This window comes from Haliotis rufescens, unplaced genomic scaffold (genome assembly GCF_023055435.1).
Source record: "Haliotis rufescens isolate VD_foot unplaced genomic scaffold, xgHalRufe1.0.p SCAF_20, whole genome shotgun sequence".
NCBI classification, from domain to species: Eukaryota; Metazoa; Mollusca; class Gastropoda; order Lepetellida; family Haliotidae; genus Haliotis; species Haliotis rufescens.
In genome coordinates this window covers 16,292,478-16,314,018 of record NW_025963891.1, presented here as the reverse complement: position 1 = coordinate 16,314,018, position 21,541 = coordinate 16,292,478, and the positions used below count along the sequence as shown (strand labels likewise).

The 21,541-nt window shown below is 39.5% G+C and overlaps 1 protein-coding gene across 3 annotated transcripts in view; it reads right to left on the bottom strand.

Annotated features, from left to right (window-relative positions):
* LOC124132471 (lysosomal alpha-mannosidase-like) overlaps nt 1-21,541 on the bottom strand; it is a 91,594-nt gene that overhangs the window by 55,903 nt on the left and 14,150 nt on the right. The window contains exon 1 of one of the 3 annotated variants that reach the window (XM_046496391.2): nt 10,104-10,505. The exons of the other annotated variants lie outside the window; for them this stretch is intronic. The gene's annotated coding sequence lies outside the window, so the exon portion shown is untranslated. Of the gene's footprint in view, nt 1-10,103; nt 10,506-21,541 lie in introns of those variants that run through there. 3 annotated transcript variants of the gene reach the window in all.

Here is a 21,541-nt window from a genome sequence, read left to right as displayed (position 1 = left end):
AATACAAGGGCTTGTCATAAACACAGCGACCTCATGATTGCAACAAAATGATAAATATTTGACATATGGATTCACAAATAGTCCATAACTACTACTGGTTATATTCCTCGTCGGATTACGGATCATACTGATGAAGATAGAACAGAATCATATGTTTTATACACAAGTAACTCCGATACTGGACAGTAGAGTAAGCTACTGACACACAGCCTGTATATTATACGCATCCTTTGAAAACCATTCCAACTGGGATTTGAATTGCTTGCGTTTTGTCCACATTTATTGTGCATTTATTTCAAGTGATATGAATAAACGACACATATGTCCGTATTTTATTGCTGTCTAATGTTTAAAAGTGGGTTTATTGCCTGGTGAATGCATTATTTAGACCGTTGAGTACCGACAAGAAGTGCTTTCCCTTTGAATGTGCAATGAGGATGTAACGGTACACGGTAGGTCAGCGGCACATGCCAAGCACACTGGAGCAGTACGTGCAGCCCGTGCTCTCACGTAGATCCACCATGCTCAAGCACAATAGTCCTTGAGGGAAGGCCCAGGCATTGTGTCCACATCACGTTCTTGATATTTCCAAGAAGCTACCACCAACTACACAATCAATACATCAATACATCAATGCATAGCGTATATTATATGTTAAAGGTACATATCTTTGAATTTAGGCTGGCATTTAGCTTACGATTGCTGACATGTTTACATTAAAGTTATGTCCAAACTTCCTTGTAGTTTTGGAGTGTAGTGAAATGTATTACTAATGTTCAGAAGTTAACGAGTAAGTAAGTGAGTGAGTTGGGTTTAACGCCGCTTTTAACATTATTCCAGTTGTATCACGGCGTGCAGCTTAATGTTGGAGGAAAGCCCGAAGTGATGCAGGTCTCAGACGTTTACCACTTCGGAGAAACCCACGAGCACGGGTTTGGTGCTGACAAACCTAGAAACATAATCGGGGTGAACCGGGATTCGAACCCACAATCATAGGTTTCTGGCGTGTCTGCACAGCGAATCGCTGCGCCTTAGACGACTGGGCCCCCCAGAAGTTAATGTATTTTGTGATGTGATTTTCTGTTTAATCCCCGTTATGCATCAAAACGACATCCAAGTTTTCAGGAGGTTCTTAACAAGGCATCTTCCTTCTTGAAGGATCACACTTGTCCGTTATCAAAGTTTAACGATGGAACTTTTAGAGAGGTTGCGTTGAGACACGTAACAATTAAAATATGCACATGATGTTCCACGAATATTTCGCGACCACCTTTGGTCATCTCTGATGTTCAGTGCTCAGTTCACACATTTTTCACCGTTATTTTGCCTTAACGCCCAATGGAAAATGTTTCGTCGGATAATCGAGACGGGTTATTCTCTGGCATTGACGTTGCATATTTACAAATAAAGTTGGCATGTACCGGCATAACATACCGTTCGTGTTGTGTCATGCATAACGTCAAACAAGACGATCGTATATGTGACGTCAACAAGGATTATTATATTGGGTGACGTTATATGTGGGATTTAGTATTATGTGTATGGTGAATACAGTCAACAGACTGAGAAATGCAATCATACATCTAACACACAACTCAATTCAAGCAGAAACAGTGGCGTGTATGTTGTTTTTTCTGCATAGGAATAAAGATGACATGTAATGTCATACTGTTAGTCTTAACGCTAATTTCCTGTCGTCAATGGGAAAATATGATTTAATGATAGTTACATAAACGTTGTGAACTGTTTAAAAATATCCCAAGGGGTCATAAGCGGTCTTAAGACTGTCACATATACCAGAAAAAAATATTTCATTGTCAAACTGTTTGAAGGCGCCATATAAATTGTGCATTTATACATGATAACGTTTGCCCTTGAGGTATTACAACTTGGCTGACATCTTTATTGCTATTTTCTTTTACGGGCGGAAGTTGAGTTACGTTTTGGCGTGATAATATATTTCCTTGTTTATATATAGATATAGATATATATATATATATATATATATATATAGTCATAATTAAATAAGTGGAGTAAGATTGAACACAGATTTAATTGGCAATACCAAGGTGTACAATATAATACGTCATAGTTCTCTAAATGTTATGACGTCACGCAACTTTATGTTACTACTTCATGTCCGTTATTCAGTTATGGCCTGATGAGACTCGTACGTGGTACGAATTGAAAGCGCTAGCCAATTAAAACTGTGTTCAATCTTACTCCACTTATTTAATTATTACTATATTGTGCCTGAGAGATAGAACTTTATATTTATATATATATATATATATATATATATATGTATATATATATATATATATATACAAAAATGAGGTAAATGTTCACTCGGTGTACATGTAATATATAATAAAATAATAAAGTCCACGTTAGTCCATCATCTTCTTTATATCAGTTTCATACATAGTACTTTCGCTGTCTCATGACAGCTCTTCAGTGTAACTGACAATGACATATAATGACGTCATACTTATGATGACGTCATAAATTACAACTGTGACGTCACAATGTATTTACACACTCCAGCGACGACACCAAGTAATTTAACAATTGTAGGGAGACTTTTGAATTAAATATACAGTATTTGTAAAGTAACAGTGCAACATTTACGATTGAAATGACAAATCTATTAATACATTCTAGAGTTCAACTTTGGTTTCATCAATTGGATAAACATTTGTTCTTTTTCCAGTCTCAGCTGCTTGTTACTTGTATACAATTTATAAAACGGAAAAATAGTAAATTTCCCGTTTCCGCAATCATCAATGTGTTTGCTGACACCTAAGCATCGAACATTAGGGTCTCTAATCTGCTGTTTGTGTACAGTGACTCTATCTTTTAATTCCATGCCGGTTTCACCGATGTAGTTTTCGCCGCATCCCGAACATCTCATAACATACACCACATCTTTGCTGCGGCAGTTCATGTCGGCTTTCACATTGAAACCCTTGCCATTTGCAAAAAGGAAAGTAGTACCTTCACTTATGATGTTACACGTGCCGCATCTTGGTGTGTTACATCTACTTACACATGGTACACTCTCTGTACAAGAATATTTGGATGGACAAAGAATCTGCTTGAGATTTTTTGGTTGCCTGGTACTTTTTATAATTTTAAATTTATTCAGTCCTTGTTTCATTTTATCGCTTTGCTGTAAAATTGGGAGGTTGTCCCTTATGACTGGCATGATATCACAATTATTAGGATTGAAGGTGGACACAAACGGTATAATTTGATCGCCCACAGATTTTTCATTAGGTTTCAGGAGAGTATGTCTTGGAATTTTTAAAGACTTTTCTATTGCGTCATTTATTGCGTCAATTTTACAGCAAAGCGATAAAATGAAACAAGGACTGAATAAATTTAAAATTATAAAAAGTACCAGGCAACCAAAAAATCTCAAGCAGATTCTTTGTCCATCCAAATATTCTTGTACAGAGAGTGTACCATGTGTAAGTAGATGTAACACACCAAGATGCGGCACGTGTAACATCATAAGTGAAGGTACTACTTTCCTTTTTGCAAATGGCAAGGGTTTCAATGTGAAAGCCGACATGAACTGCCGCAGCAAAGATGTGGTGTATGTTATGAGATGTTCGGGATGCGGCGAAAACTACATCGGTGAAACCGGCATGGAATTAAAAGATAGAGTCACTGTACACAAACAGCAGATTAGAGACCCTAATGTTCGATGCTTAGGTGTCAGCAAACACATTGATGATTGCGGAAACGGGAAATTTACTATTTTTCCGTTTTATAAATTGTATACAAGTAACAAGCAGCTGAGACTGGAAAAAGAACAAATGTTTATCCAATTGATGAAACCAAAGTTGAACTCTAGAATGTATTAATAGATTTGTCATTTCAATCGTAAATGTTGCACTGTTACTTTACAAATACTGTATATTTAATTCAAAAGTCTCCCTACAATTGTTAAATTACTTGGTGTCGTCGCTGGAGTGTGTAAATACATTGTGACGTCACAGTTGTAATTTATGACGTCATCATAAGTATGACGTCATTATATGTCATTGTCAGTTACACTGAAGAGCTGTCATGAGACAGCGAAAGTACTATGTATGAAACTGATATAAAGAAGATGATGGACTAACGTGGACTTTATTATTTTATTATATATATATATATATATATATATATATATATATATATATATATATATATATATTGTTAATTTATCATTTGTCATGTATTGGTAGTAATGGTACTGTCATTATCAGACACTTTACATTTTGTAAGCTCAAAAGTACTTGTTCCAGAAATGATGACCTACATTATCCTGATAGATCACATGTCACAGATTTGACAAAATAACGCGAACTCCCCATGAGACGTAGTCCCAAAACAAAACACATTCAGTCCTGGCGATGTGAGGCGGAATCACGCCCAGCGAACTCTCATCATCAGGATAGTGTGAAAAGAACGCTACTCCCCGTCAATCAAGTCTTGTTAATTGGAGCTGACATTTATATGACTAGTCAAGTCTATTTCCCGTGAAAGAATTCCAGATAGAGCCACAAAGTGGGTTATTGCAAGCTCCGACTGACGGCCTTAATCTAGCGATCATTAATTGCATATTGTCAATTGCCGTCAGCTGTCGATAATTTGGTGACTTACGATGACAGAGACACGCACCTTATGGAGTATATTGAGCTGGGATACACTTATAATATTACAGATTGCAATATGATGAAAATAACTTGTTTCGATGCTGTGACATTTGAATTTAGTTTTGACAGGCGTGCATATTTAACTACTCACATGAAAATAAATCAGTAGAGAAAAGGATTGGTTGGTTGGTTGGTTGTTTAACGCCGCACTCAGCAATATTCCAGCTATATGATGGCGGTCTGTAAATAATCGAGCCTGGACCAGACAATCCAGTGATTAATATCATGAGCATCGTTCCACGCAATTGGGATCGATGACATGTATCAACCAAGTCAGCGAGCCTGACCACCCGATCCCGTTAGTCGCCTTTTACGACAAGCTTAGTCGCCTTTTACGGCAAGTATGGGTTGCTGAAGACCTATTCTACCCCGGAATCTTCACGGGGCGTAGAGAAAAGGAACGCATAGTCAACGTAGACATCGCAAGGTGTATTCGACAATCACAGCGGGTGAATAGCCACTCGCGTTAGAACAGGCTCTACCAGACGACTTACTTTGAACAGTGGACTTGACCGATTGTCATTGAAACTCAACTGACTGGAACGCTGCTCATAATATCAATGACAAGTGTGCTTGGTCCAAACTCGATTATTAAATATAAAAGGTCAAGGCGAGAGAATAATTAGTTTCGATTATCTTCCGAAACAGATTTCTTTGAGCGTTTACGCAAATCAGTGGTGAATGTGAATGTGAATGAATGGACACCAGGTGTTCGCGAAAAGTGCAAGCATGTCCTGCTCTCCGGCCGTGTCAACCTGGATATACTTCTTACTGCAGCGTCACAATATTTAAAATTGAACATTCGTTAAATATTCGAAAAGAAAATCTTCCGCCCCCATATCTTGATTTAACCAATCTGAATCATTTAAACGGAAAATACTCACGAATGCCCTTCGAACACTTACAATAGCTTTTTATTCATACGATGGAAACAGGCAGTTATTTCTGGTAGATTCAATTATTGTTCTGTCGATAATGCAAAACAGTGCGCCTACAGAGTCACGATTAATACAGATTTCAGCGACTCTTTACAACCCTCCGAAGAGCAGAGGAAATGCAACATACAATTGACGTTTGTTTCCATTAAATTCAAACTGCACATAACAATTCATAGTTCGACAAGTGATTTCCAGATTGTTTTATGTTTTAAATTTAATATGTGTGTCTATTTGTATAATATATAGAGGATATTTCATGTGTCGAGTGAAATATCTCCTGTTTCGCCGTCACGAGATGAGAGAAACATGCTATTTCACGAGATATATGGAATATCCTAGTTATTATATACTTTTTTGTGTAGTCGTCTACCGGAAAATGAATTTATTTCATTTCAAATATATAACCTTGAAACGTAAATTCTCCACAGCTAACACACAGGGACGTTCACCACCCCTTGTATTTGCGACTTAAAAAGAAGTTTCGTGTTTGCAAAATCGTAAAAAATATAAACCAAAGTAACAAAACATATTTAGGGTAACGATAATTCTTAATCATGCATTTGATATGATTATATACAAAGTATATAAAGTATTCTTAATATCTACGAGACAGCTGTTGGAAGCGAAAGAATATACGCTGGTCAAGTAACAAAAATGGCGCTTTGCGAAACGAACAGTCTCCTTTTGCGAGTTAGATGAGAAATTTACATTTTATAACGAAACATTGAAAATAACAAACGGCAAGAAGCGATAGTAACTCCATAAATGACCATCTGTCATTATTTTGCCTTGTTAATGTTAAACCATAAAAATCAGGTGAACAGTTTGTGTGTGGGCGAGACAATTACAATAAAGGGAGACAATGTGCGGGGAGGTAACTCTTGTATGACATAGTTTGACGTCAAAGTGTTACGGTCACTGCAGTGAAATAGCATGTGTTATGTTAACTGTAACAAAAATATCACTTTTCTCAACTTAAGAATAAATAAATTCTCGGCTTGCTCCTGAGTGTTCAGTCGAATGAAGTATCTAAAGTTAGCCGAAAGGAATTGTGGAATGGCATGTACGTTTGTACACAGCAATCAAGGCATCTATTCAGCTGACATTTGCTTTAAAAAAAAAAATTGAATAACCTACAAACTCCATAACAACCTCACAAGACTAACGGACGAAGTATACGAACATATACGATATTAAATATACATTATTAGTCCATCAGATTGTGAAGTTTAACCGCAATGACAAATTGGTAGAAGCTCGGCACTTGACATTTCAATTCCGCTGTCATTGTTTTGCCATTACTTGACTCTACGTCGATGCTGGAAAGGTTCTGGGCACAATTATGACATAACGACAAGCATAGTCACCTTTTACGGCAAGCATTGGTTGCTGAAGACCTATTCTACCCTGGAATCTTCACGGGTCTGCAGTGGAAGGATCACAGTTGGGATAATCGATACACATGAAGTACATCGAGAGATTATTTGCATTTAAATGAACATCACTTTGCAGTAAAATATATGCATATTATTATATAAATTTACACGATAAAAACATATGTTAAAATATATAAAACCGCTTAAGACACTACTTGCCAACACGTTTGGTCGTTGTACTGTAACTTACACAAATGTCAATCGGCGTTATATGATCTTCTCACGCTTGCAAAAAAGATTTTTAAAGAGGCAACAATTTATACTTATAATCGTTTTACAACGTGAGATGCTTCTGAATACTTGAAGTATGAGACTGTACTCAAGAGTGCACGTTGAATGTTCATCATCCTACGCATCATCGTTTACAATCCACCCAAGATGATGATGCTCTAATGTAGTGGTATGTCCGAAATCTTTCGTTAAAACTATTTTATATTACCGACAGCACAACATACATCTGATAATATAGCATGATTTATTAACGTCATATCGCAGGAATATTGCTGAGTGAGTCGTTAAACAACAAACAAATAATGTATCTGAAAGTTCATATTAATACTATAAGATATGGCTATAACGATCTGTATGAGTGAGTGGGTTGGGTTTAACGCCGCTTTTAACAGTATTCCAGTTATATCACGGCGTGTCAGCTTAATGTGGGAGGAAAGCCCGAAGTGATGCAGGTCTTAGACGTTTACCACTTCGGAGAAATCCAATGGTGCTGACAAACCTGGAAACATAATCGGGGCGAATCGGGATTCGAACCCACAATCATAGGTTTCTGGCGTGCCCAAGGGACGCAACTCTGCACAGCGAATTGCGGCGCCTTAGACGACAGTCCCTCGATCTGGATGAAGATCCCAAGGTTGACTGCAGAGAATATAAGAACTTGACTAGTTCTGATTATGAAACATATTAATTCAAACTAGTGTTATTTTGGAACACGTGTCTAAAAAATGTTTTGGAGCATTTTTGACTGCTAAAATTTATGAGCGAGTGCGAACCAGTTTCTTACTCTTCACTGCGTGTATGCAGCTTATAATGACTGCCACTTGTGGTTGATTCAAGCATCGATCACGGGATTTACTCCGCGTCTGAATTGCCTATCCGTTGACTCTTGAAATCGACATGAGCATCCATCATTAACGTCACAAACATTACAATTGTATCCAGTTAGCATATCCTGTTGTCGTTGTCAGCGGATGATTGATATAATTCATTTTCTGGTGTAAATCTCAGTTGTCGTTGTCATACGTAACGACACCTCATGGTATTTAGGAATTAAAAGGTAGCTCAGTTGTTACAAATTTTACAGGTTTTCCGGCGTCTTTGATGCGACCAACTATGATGTATTGACAAAACCAAAAGTGTTGGTGTTGACGTTCTGACACCAGGATCTTCAGTATAAACTATTTGTACAGAGATGGTCTGCGTTCGGTAGGCATGACAGAGACAGTGAGTGAGTGAGTTGGGTTTAACGCCGCTTTTAACAGTATTCCAGTTATATCACGGCGTGTCAGCTTAATGTGGGAGGAAAGCCCGAAGTGATGCAAGTCCCAAACGTTTACCACTTCGGTGAAACCCACGAGAGCACGGGTATGGTGCTGACAAACCTAGAAACATAATCGGGGCGAACCGGGATTCGAAGCCACAATCATAGGTTTGTGGCGTGCCCAAGGGACGCAACTCTTCACAGCGAATCGCGGCGCCTTAGACGACTGGGCCACCCGTGCCCCCTGGCATGACAGAAACCTAGGACCGTCAGATTGGATCCCGAATTAGTCTTCTTTTCATGTGTTTTCATCACAGTAATCGTGCCCGCTTCATTTGTTTGTTTGTTGTTTAACGCAATATTCCAGTTATATGACGGCGGTCTGTAAATAATCGAGTCTGGACCAGGTGGTCCAGTGATTGACATCATAAGCATCGATCCATGACACGATGACATGCATCAACCAAATCAGCGAGCATGACCACCCGACCCCGTTAGCCGCCACTTACGACAAGCATGGTCGCCTTATACGGCACACATGGGTTGCTGAAGACCTATTCTACCCCGGATCTTCACGGGTCTTTGAACAATATTCCAGTTAAATCACTAACATAGCGGCGATTCGCGAGGAAACATCACCAAGATACTGCGGCCAAATGTACTTGGATTATATCAACGCAAGTGAGTTGGGTTTATCAATGCGTTGAACAGTATTCCAGTTATATCACGGCGTGTCAGCGTGGAAGCCCGAAGCATTGCATGTCTCAGACGTTTACCACTTAGATAAAACCCATCAACACGGATATCGTACCGACAAACCTAGTCATCTAATCGAGGAGAACCGGGAATCGAACCCAAGAGTATAGGTTTCTGGCGTGCCTAAGGGATGCAACTCTGCATGAATTGCGGCGCCTTAGACGACTTGGCCACCCGTGACCTTAAATATGAAACTAACTGTCATGGGAAGTGACGGTCTAATCGTTCGTGGCTAAAATGCCAACTTGAAAACAAAAGAAATAATACGATTATATCCGCATGCCCACACACCCAAATAAACTTTAGACATTAGAAAGTGTAGAAAATCGGTATCAAATCCGGTCCTCGGTCAAGGACCAAGGGATAATGATTGTTATGATGAAAGGGTAGCCTGAAGCCAGGATGGTAAATTGGGATGCAGAACACAGGCAGATCGTGAGTGACTCCGGTCTATCTGGTGTCCGTCCTGTAGCCTTACTGACATGATATTTGACTGCCGCATAGCGCTAGGCCGACAATCACGGTGCGTAGCTCATCCACGCGGTATAATCTGAAGCCGCAATGCCCCGTTAACTATATAACACGTGCGTTGGGCACACACCGCAGTAATAATCTAGATATCATCGATCTCGATGTCTCTCAACAACCAGCACCAATTGAATCTATGACTGAAATCATCAAATCTGAAAACTACTATAGACATTTGTTATCGACATGATAAATATGTCAAACTAACAATTAACATGTGTTAAGTGTGATATATGTAACTCACCTCCAGGCTGAAATCGATGAGCCAGTGCTGCAGTACAATCTGAGAGATCAATTCCAGTAGCAACTGACTGATGCCCGACCACATACATCAATCAATGTTCATATCACAGACAGCCGAAATTGACATCGGTTTTTAAATGCCATGTAAGTGTACCAGCGCGCTTCTGTCTGAGCTACGGGAATTGTTACTCCGTGCGTCCGGCTACCGTCCGGTTTAGGTCCGAAGAGTGGCCGCAGTTCGTTCCATGGTTCGTCATAAGACAGCATAACGCTGTATCGAATGAAGCGCTACACGTACCGACATGGTGCATTGTCGATGTACAAAGACATTGCAGTGATCAATAGAGTTGCCAACAGTGACAGACCGCACTCTATGGTGGACGCACTACCTTGCTGAGCGTCGCTCCACTGAACGAGGAAATGAAATTACACGCATATGTCACGGCCTAAGGGTCAAGCGAACTGGATACATGTATATATTCCTCAACTGGTTTTATCCCAAGTATCGCATCCGTATAATCCATTCAGTATTGTGTCAACAACGTGTTCCTAAGTACACGGAGTAATATACAAAAGTACACAGGCTATGGTATTTCAGTGTTGCCTCGCTGTACGGCTGTACACTCTACACTTAAACGAGCAAAGTAAATCCGGGGAAGAAAATGTGCGTCCATCTAAAAAGCCTCGCATGTTAATTATTGATACTGATTGATCTCAAGGGAGTTTTCAGGACGCTACTGGCGGTTAATGATGCATGATTGCTACATAAACACTTGTAATACGTTTCAGATTAGGGTACATTTCCATTGTAATGAATCCTCGAATGGAAAAAAACAAACACTGGCAAAATCTTGCAAAGTAATCAAACGAGAACGATTGCACTGAAATAACGTCCCACGGCAATGACATTTGGGGTAAGGGTAAGGCCCAGTCGTCTGAGGCGTCGCGATTCGCTGTGCAGAGTTGCGTCCCTTGGGCACGCCAGAAACCTATGATTATGGGTTCGAATCCCGGTTCGCCCCGATTATGTTTCTAGGTTTGTCAGCACCATACCCGGGCTCGTGGGTTTCATCGAAGTGGTAAACGTCCGAGACCTGCATCACTTCGGGCTTTCCTCCCACATTAAGCTGACACGCCGTGATATAACTGGAATACTGTTAAAAGCGGCGTTAAACCCAACTCATTCACTCACTCACTCACAATTAGCTGTGCAGTGTTGCGTCCCTTGGGCACTCCACAAACCCATGAATTTGGGCTCGAAACACGGTTCATCCCGATTATGGTTTTAGGTTTGTCATCACCATACCCATGGAAACGTCTAAGACTTACATTACCCCCGACATCAAGCTGACACGTCCTGATATTACTGGAATACTGTTCAAAGCAGCGTTAAACCTAACCCACTCACTTGTTTTCCATGTTAATGAAGTTTAGACGAATACGTCAGTGAGTGAGTAATGTTGAACACCAATTCGAACATTATTTTAGTTAAAATTCCAAAGTGATGCAGGTCGAAGACGTTTATCATGGTGAATGTGGGATTCAAATAATCGATCAGCGGATCCTGGTACGCCAAAGGAACCTATGAAGGTCCTCTTTAGAATTGATTACATACATATATAATTTGTGGTATTTCTCAATAAGTACAAATTAAGTTGGTCCTACGCGAAAACTGGCCTGTTGAACCAATCCTATTAAATAAGGTATAATTGTAAATAAAAAGCGACAAAGACATTTTCATAATCATGTGCTGTCCCCCGCTGTGATATTGCTGGGATATTGCTAAAAGCGGCGTAAAAAACATACTCACTCACTCACTCACTCAAGTGAAAAGGTGAACGCATCCTGGGCCACATGTGGCACTCGTCACAAACACATGCAATGGCAAGTCAATTGTTCACCTAAAACATTTGGTACAAGTCAAAATAGGGATTTGCATCGGTCATAATTTTTGCCTGATGCGTCTGATCAAACAAACTTTTAGCAAATGAAATCTTCGTAGAAAGAGTAAAAAAGAGGCTCAAAAGCTGTGAAATGTGGACACTAAAGACTGGAGCTGCTAGAATATTGCTCGACATCAGGGGAAATTTGACAATTTGAAAGACGAAATTATCCCTCTTGTCATACAGTCTTGACCCGTTACGATCCGGGGTAGAATAGGCCTTCAGCAACCCATACTTGCCGTAAAAGGCGACTATGCTTGTCGTAATATGCGACTAACGGGATTGAGTGGTCAGGCTCGCTGTTTTGGTTCATGCATGTCATCGTATCCAAATTGCGTGGATCGATGCTCATGATGTCAATCACTTGATTTTCTAGTCCAGGCTCGACTATTTACAGACCGCCGTCGTATAGCTGGACTATTGCTGAGTGCGGCGTTAAACAACAAACAAACAAAATCATACAGTCTTGTGAAGAGTTTTGTTATTCTGACTCATTTTGCATAGATATAAATACTTGCTTTTACTTGTCTATTTTTTTTTTTTTTCAGGTGGGTAAATCAGTGGAAGGGAATTGGCTATTTGAGCGTTATGGAACGACATCAGGTTTTCGATATACATGAAGCTTAAGTTACACTTCTTAGCCAAATTCCCTGGTATTGGTGTTTGCCTATCCGTGCAGAAATTCCGATTCATGTGCACAAAGAAACAGCTCCGCAAGAATGAGAGCCCATGCGGATGCCTACTTATTGTCTAAATGTCTTATTCCAAAATAACACATCGATGTTATCAATGAGGAAGTTCATCATTTCACGTATCATTTTCTCAGTAAACGTCATATGACATATGCTTTCAGTTTTGACAAATTGTCCTGAACCTCTGAAGAGCCTAACTTTACCTATGGCGCGATTAATGACAATGTCCCAAGGATGAAGGAATGCCCTAAGTTTATGGGACATTAGTGTGCAAAGTTAAAAACACATAATGTTTTGACAGAATTAAACTTGGTTATTTACTGAGATTTAATCTTCTGCAAAGTATTAATCCACTTGTCTTTCCGTGAATATACAGAAATTCCTTCCTTGATTGTTTAAAAGATCAAGGTTAATCTTTGAGACAGACTTTGGTGGCACATATGCTTGACCCAGCAATAAATCTCTCTTTGTACGGATTTTATAGCGCCTTGGAACCCAGAATAAAAGTAACGGACATGTCTTCGGGTTGTAGAAGCAAGCCATGATTATTGGACATGATGATTGAACATCTCAAGTAATAATGTCTAAACCTGATGGGTTACCTTTCGTTAATGATTATATACAATTTAGTATCACTTGTTTTGTAATTGCAGACTCTAGCTCATCATGAGGAGCGGCTTGGTCTACATTGTCGTACACATTCAGTGTAGGTATAAACTCACCTATGTTTAAAGCTCAAACTTGAAACAAGTCTTTAAAATATTCGCCCTAATTATCTGCACTGATATAATATTTGCCAAGGACTAAGCAACGCATGTTTTGAATTTGCCTAAAAATAATTACTGTTATTTAGCGGTCTCTGGTGATATGTATCTTCTCTTTTTAAATGAAATACACTGATATAAATACAAATTACCAAAGAAGCTGAACGTTTACAGTTTCCATACCTTCAACAAACAAACAAACAAAGCATGGGTTGTGCTGGTGCATGTGATGACACGTACAGAGGAAGGTGATGTGACCCTGCTCTACAGTGAAGTTATTGATGATGATTTATAAAAAAAGAAAATGAGTCACAAGGTAATTTTCATGTGGCCTTATCTTCGTGTTTACATCTATGAATTTAAGATGTTTTGTCGGACCTATTAACAGCTACTTATGGCGCAGTGGTCTTGACCCCGGAGAAGTGCTGCGGCGTGGAAAGTAGATGCACGTAAAGGTGGGGTGAGGTGAAATTGGGTTTAACGTCGCGTCCAAGATTATTGCACTTATATAGCGACGTGCATGCACGTGTGTGTGTGTGGCTGCTTGTACTAGTCCGGACTGATGCCGATTTATAGTGCTAGCTCACTGAGATACTATGCCGCAGTTTAACATGAATACCCCACTCACAACACAGTATACTGACTCCGAGCCGACCAGTCCTTGTTTTAGCCCCTTAATGTCGAGCGCCAGACAGGGTAACAACAAGTACCATCTTTTAACATCTTTTGGTATGACGCGGCCGGGGATCGAACCCCGGACCTTCCGCTCTCCGGGCGGACGCTCTACCACAAGACCACGGAGGCGGCTGCACGTAAAGGCATGTGTTTGTTGTCGTGAGTGAGTGAGTGAGTGAGTGAGTGAGTGAGTGAGCAAGGTTTAAAGCCGCTTCCAACAGTGTTCCAGTTATATCATGGCGTTAAAATGGGCGGAAAGCCCAAAGTGATGCAGACGTTTATCAATTTGGTGAAACCCACGAGCACGACAAACGGCGGTCATACCCCAGTTGCAGATACCAAAGTTTGTGTGTTTTGGACGGTGGAGTAGAGATGGCTTGTCAAAACATATATCATTTACCTGTTGTGGTAATGGATCAGTCGTAATAAATTTGATAGACTTAAATGTGTATAATTAAGATCAAATTAAAAAAAGGTGTTTGAAGTAAATGGGAAAATAAGTGATCTACACGGATACAACCGGATAATATATTGTTTTCTTTTCTACTAATATAAATGTAACTAATGAACCATCACTTACAAAACAACTTAAGTTTGTAAGTTTATTCTCAGCTTCCCACGGAAATATTGATATTTTTCAATTTACATGTTTTACTAAATTGTGCATGTTTTGTCAGAGATATCTGAATTTGTCACAAACATGGTAATTTTCAGAAAGTTGACTTTGTTACATAATAGAGAGGTACGTCCCAGGAACACGTTCAACATCACAGCAAGTGACTCTGACAAAAGTGGCAATATTGACATACGCTTTCACATTGAGTAAATAACGGTGATTACGTTACACTTTTTAGAATGTAAAGATTTCTAAATAATTATTATTAAATGTGTCTAAACCAAAATGAACTTGGAATTAATAACATCCAAAATGAGATGCAGAATCAACATATTAAAAATGTGTTTTTTTTAATGATTTCATATATTCTATTGACAGTTTTGAAACACAGGAGTGAACATTATTTTCATAAAAACAGGAGAATAGCATGTTTTAGTCAGTGACAATTATAGGTCTTATTATTTGATGAGGTGTCTGACAAATGGAATATGATCAAGACTGATCCATTTTATTACTAGGGTAACACGCATTGGACAGTTACGAACAGAAACATGTAAACTCTGCAAATCGCCAGCTATAGCTGATGAATTTCATTACTTCTTTAGATGTGAAGCATTCAGTGAATATAGAACCTCTCCCTTAGCCGAGAAATACATACATTATTCAAACATCACTAAATTAAAAAAACTACTTTGTTCAGAAAAGGTAATGATTTTAAGAAGTTGGCAAAAATCCTCTCAATCATTGACAAAAATATGAAATAACCAACTAATTTATTTATACTTATGCATACCTTTATGGTATACGAACTTGTGTGTTCCCATGAACACTATATTGATTTTTCTTATGATTTATTGTTATACATTGTAAATAATTATGTGCGTGCACTATCAAGAGTGAATGATCATTCAACGACATGTGTGTGTGACATATAAATGTGCATATTTTATTTATATATATATATATATATATATATACAGAGAGAAAGAGAGAGAGAGAGAGAGAGAGAGAGAGAGAGAGAGAGAGAGAGAGAGAGAGAGAGAGAGAGAGAGGGTGGTATCGCGCAAGTGTGTTTGGGGATGGGATCCTGTATAAGGAATTTGTATTGTATTTGTATTTAGCGAGCCTTGGCGAGCTTAATACAAAGTGTTTATTCTTAATACAGGGTATTTACCCTCCCCAAACACACATGCGTGATAACCTCTTTATCATATAATGTCATTCTTCAAATCCGTGCTTGAAAATCGCTTTCCTTCTCTCACAAACATTACCGAAACATTGCAGTTTTTGCTAGAATGTGCGCATTAATATAAATTACGTCAGAAGGTAAGTGATGTGTCAGTCGGACAGTGACAGTAGCCAATATAGTTCCAACTGAAATATGTTTCTTATTCAGTGGCGAAAGAACATGTACGGAAAACAACAACTGCCTGCACGAATTGTTTTTTACTTGCCTTTCGCGGCAATCCATCGGTCTGTCCGCTAGAGTAACTGCCCTTTGACAAGGGGAAGCTACTCTAACCCTAGTCTATGAGACGTCACGGCCACGGTCAGACGTTGTTGACAGTCTGCCCTGTCATAACGTCACGAAGTGCAGTCAGATGTACACACAGCGACAAAACGAAACAAGGTAACAATTCAAACATATTTCGGCCAAATCCAACTATTTTAATTTGTGGAAAAGGTTCCAAGCCGCAGAGGTCTACAAGCACAAATCTGGCTAATGATCCCGCTTGGAAAGGACCAGTGGCCTCGCCGAGAAACCTACCCATCATATGATATATATATACTAGTATACACACACACACACACACACACACACACACACACACACACAGAGAGAGAGAGAGAGAGAGAGTATTTTCTCTTGTACCACCGTGGGTGGCCTTTTTTAGAACAAACTTGGGCTGTGTTGAGTTGAGTTGATAGTGGGAGAACTCAACCATTGAATTTGTGGTTTTAAGGTATCTGACAAATGTGGTTAGAACCAAATGCCGTGTCAGCTTACTGTGGTGATGTGTCTGGGGTATATGTAGCTGACAACCCATGGCGAATCTAGGATGTGAGCACGCCGGTCACGGAATACTGAACCGCATAAAACACAGCGTAATGTACCCGTGTCTTGTCGGCTGGGCCACCCCTGCCCCTCGTTGGACATGAGAACATATAAGAGTGACACTTTGGATTTTCGCTGAGGAATCGGTATGAATAAATGTTTGGCCCACTGTCTACAATATACGATTTCAATTGTAACTTCCTTATAAATATTGTATGTTCCATGTCAAAGTTTGAAAACGGGGTTAAACTTTAACTTGAAATTCAAGAACATTAAACCTGTCTGAAACGACATCTGTCAGTGAATTTTGTAAATGAAAAACACATTTCTGTGAGAGGATACGAGAAACCTAATAGTATGTAGATTGCGAACCTGTACGTGCACAGAATAACTTCTTTGAGAGGCATTTAGAACTTTGGGTACTAAGTAAGGATAAGATTTATGGATGAACAACTTCTTTATTACAATTAGGAGCTACGTTTCGGTGTAGGTACTAACACCGTTACAGGCCACATGCTTGTAAACGGTGTTAGTACTAACACCGAAACGTCGCTCCTAATTGTAATAAAGAAGTTGTTCATCCATATATCTTATCCTTACTTACTGTGCACAGAATACCTTCAAATGCCAACCCACATCGCCCCCAACACACTAGTCCTGCGTCATGACCGTGGAATATATTTTATTTTATGAAAAAAAATATCTAGAAACGCATACAAAAGCAAGTCTAGCCAGCTCAAGCCCTCTCTGTTCCACATAGGGAATTTTTTTTAGTCAAGAAAGATATTGTGTAATATAAGATTTCAGAGACTAAATGTTAGTCTACCAACACACCGGTAGAGCAGCATATACCGAAGTGTCTATACTTCAGACAGAGGTCCAAACAAACACTATATCTGACTTGTTCCGTCTCTATACCAACCAAACTATGTCAAGGAATGTACTGAGGGACGATACGTACACACCCGAAGGCCACGACGAGTGGGGAGAGAGAGGGGAGCTGGGTAGTGAAGCAAAGAGGTCACACCTGGGTCAAAGCTGACATTGTCTAATGCGGTGACATACATTATAACACGGCAAGACACGGCTCGTCGGTTGAAGGGAATTAATAAAGTTCAAGCACAAGGATTAAGCAATAATCTAAATAGAAAATTCATTGGCTTGGGTAATCTCATTATCAAAATCACGGCACCTTAACGTGAATCATGTATATACGTAAACCTGATGATTATGAAAACGTAAGGGACATAAATGTTCGAAACCACTTCGGGCTCTCTGTCTATTGATTCAGTTAAAACGTCGCCGTGCATATGAAATCTGAGACCCAGACCTTTTGAATGTGCCTTGAAAGGAAAACATGCTTCTGATGTATAGATAAATTGATAGGGAGAAAATAAATACCAAATGTATATATTTGTTTATTCAGTTCATTTGGTCTATGTACGGATTTACAATAGCTGAGCCCACGTCTTCCCGTTCCGCGACCTTAGCATACGATTAGCATACGATGAAGCTACCAACGAATACGACAATATCAGTGACGTGTTCTTACCTTAACAGCTTACCTCGTCTTCTGGGCTAGTATTTAGATCAAACATAGTTTCATGCTTATATCATATTTATCATACTCAATTTATCATGTTTATTATCTGTTTGGACGGACGTCTTAACCCCTTCGGCTTAAATCTAACAAATACGCTTCATGAAGAGCGACCCTCCTTAAACCTGATGGGTTATCTTAATATAAGGCATTTCCAGATGAACAAAACAACCTTCGGTTGCGATCTTTATATAATCGTTCCAACCTGTAGTAGTTCGGATGTAGGAGTGTCTGGATCAACAGTGTCCGGATAATTTAAACAGTGTCGGGATTAACAGTGTCCGGATCTACAGCGTTGGGATAAACGGTGACGGGATCAACAGTGTCCGGATAATTTAAACAGTGTCGGGATCAACAGAATCCGGATAATTTAAACAGTGTCGGGATCAACAGTTTCCGGATAATTTAAACAGTGTCGGGATTAACAGTGTCCGGATAATTTAAACAGTGTCGGGATCAACAGTGTCCGGATAATTTAAACAGTGTCGGGATCAACAGTATCCGGATAATTTAAACAGTGTCGGGATCTACAGTTTCCTGATAATTTAAACAGTGTCGGGATCAACAGTATCCGGATAATTTAAACAGTGTCGGGATCAACAGTGTCCGGATAATTTAAACAGTGTCGGGATCACAAGTGTCCGGGTAATTTATACAGTGTCGGGATCAACAGAACCAGGATAATGTAAACACTGTCGGATAATCAAAACAGTGTCGGGATTAACAGTTTCCGGATAATTTAAACAGTGTCGGGATTAACAGTGTCCGGGTAATTTATACAGTGTCGGGAGCAACAGTACCAGGATAATGTAAACACTGTCGGATAATCAAAACAGTGTCGGGATTAACAGTGTCCGGGTAATTTATACAGTGTCGGGACCAACAGTGTCCGGGTAATTTATACAGTGTCGGGATCAACAGTACCCGGATAATGTAAACACTGTCGGATAATCAAAACAGTGTCGGGATTAAGAGTGTCCGGGTAATTTATACAGTGTCGGGATCAACAGTACCCGGATAATTTACACAGTGTCGGGATCAACAGTGTCCGGATAATTAAAACAGTGGCGGGATAACCAGTGTCCGGGTAATTTATACAGTGTCGGGATTAACAGTACCCGGATAATTTACACAGTGTCGGGATCAACACTGTCCTAATCTACAGTATCGGTGATAAACGAGCTTTCAATGTAATTCCAACCATGGTTAATATTACCCTGATTTGAAATACAGGTGAACTTTTCGAAGAACCTTTAATCCTTAACCTGACACGTTAAAATGTGTCATTATCATTGAATCCAAAATCCCACAAAGGATTATGTAGGGTTTTAACTTTACTTGAAAATAAATATGACAGCCACAAAATTTACAGAATTACATGAACGCACACTATTATTTAACGAAATGTTTACTTTGCGGATTCGCAGTCAACACTTGTGTGAAACTTGACCCAGATAAGACCAGAAGCCCGGATCCACCCTGAAGCGACTTCGTCCGTAAATAACCCGTGAACACAAACTATCAGGTCCACATCCACGAAGGTGCCTGAACATAACACAAAATCTCACTACCCGGAATGGGAAATTAAATGACGGCGAATATAATGAAGGGAGTGTAAGATTTGTGAAGTGTTATTGTTGTAACAAGGTTCTCTTACACATCTGGGCGGCAGTGCATTTCTTTGCCGTTGTGCGCTGGCGTGGCAGAGTTGCCGGCCTTGACATATTACACCATTCACTCTGGTTGCAGTCATAAATGCACGTTTGGTGGTTGCCAAGAGCAACACAAACTGAGTCAGCGTTAATTTGACATACAGGATCTCGAGTCTCCTTTATGTTGCAGGTCGATGTCAGCAGGTATTGAACTGGCAGCCCTGGCAGTCCCCAGAAAATGACGGTGCAAATTGTTTTTTACATTCTTATTTTTCTAACTTAAAGAGATTTTTCGGATCGGGTTACTAGGTTTTATAATGTTTGTTTGGTCATAGATTGAAATGTAAAATAGTTGCCATAGCGACCCATGTAAACCAACTTGGTGTCATGGTTCATGACTTTGGGAAGAAGTCAATTTAGCTGTTGGCTGTATCGCTAAAAGGCCATCACAATTACGCTTTTCTTCAAGATGTCAAATCCATCACATTGTGAACTTCCTCGTAAACACCTGGTGTCATAATTGATTTTCCTTGATTCCATCCTTTCATATAATTTTTACCGCTTTTTAGCCTTTTACACACAATAGAATCGATCGGTTATAGTGCATAATCCAGACTGGTTACTCTCTGGCGTTGACGTTTTAAATGTATCACACCTGCAGTGGATTATGAAATGAAATACAGTAAACTACGGATATAACGAACTCAAAGGGACCACTAATTTTAGATCGTTGTAGCCGTGGTTCGTTATATGCATATATACAGCATAACTACAGCAAATAGTCGGGAATAAAAAAGTAAGTTCGTTATATCCGTCAGTTCGTTATAAGCGTGTTCGTTTTAACCGTAGTTTACTGTATATCGAAAACACAAACGTTGTCGTTATCTGCTCACTTTGATCTAACTACTTTTACAGTGCCTGTGGATATTATGTAGACTTGATATTGGACAGGCGATCAAAAGTACCATTGTCCGATGTCCGATTACGCCACTCTAAGAGTCGGGCAATCTGTTTATCCCTTTTATTGTACAAATTGACGTTACTGTGCATTCGGTATTACATTATATGTTGTAGCAGGATCCCTCAGGGTACGTGAGGTTTTATGCGTCTCGCCTTACCTAACAAGGGACGCATACAACCCCAAGTGATCCTGCCACAACGAATTTATCTTACCGACATATTTTAATGTGACATTGTAGAGGAATTAACACAGATTCAAAATTGATAGAAAACAGCTGTTCGAATCAGCTGTAAGTCAACTTGTGCTATGTCGAGTGATTTCCATTGACTCGGGAAGAGCGGGGTATAAGGGATTTATTCTGCGTAACAGAAATCCACGTGCAGCCTGTATTGCTCGTGGCGGGGTATAGGAGATTTATTCCCACGCTGAGAAATTTATTACCCTCCAAGGTGGGTGACACAGTATTTTATCGAGATCACA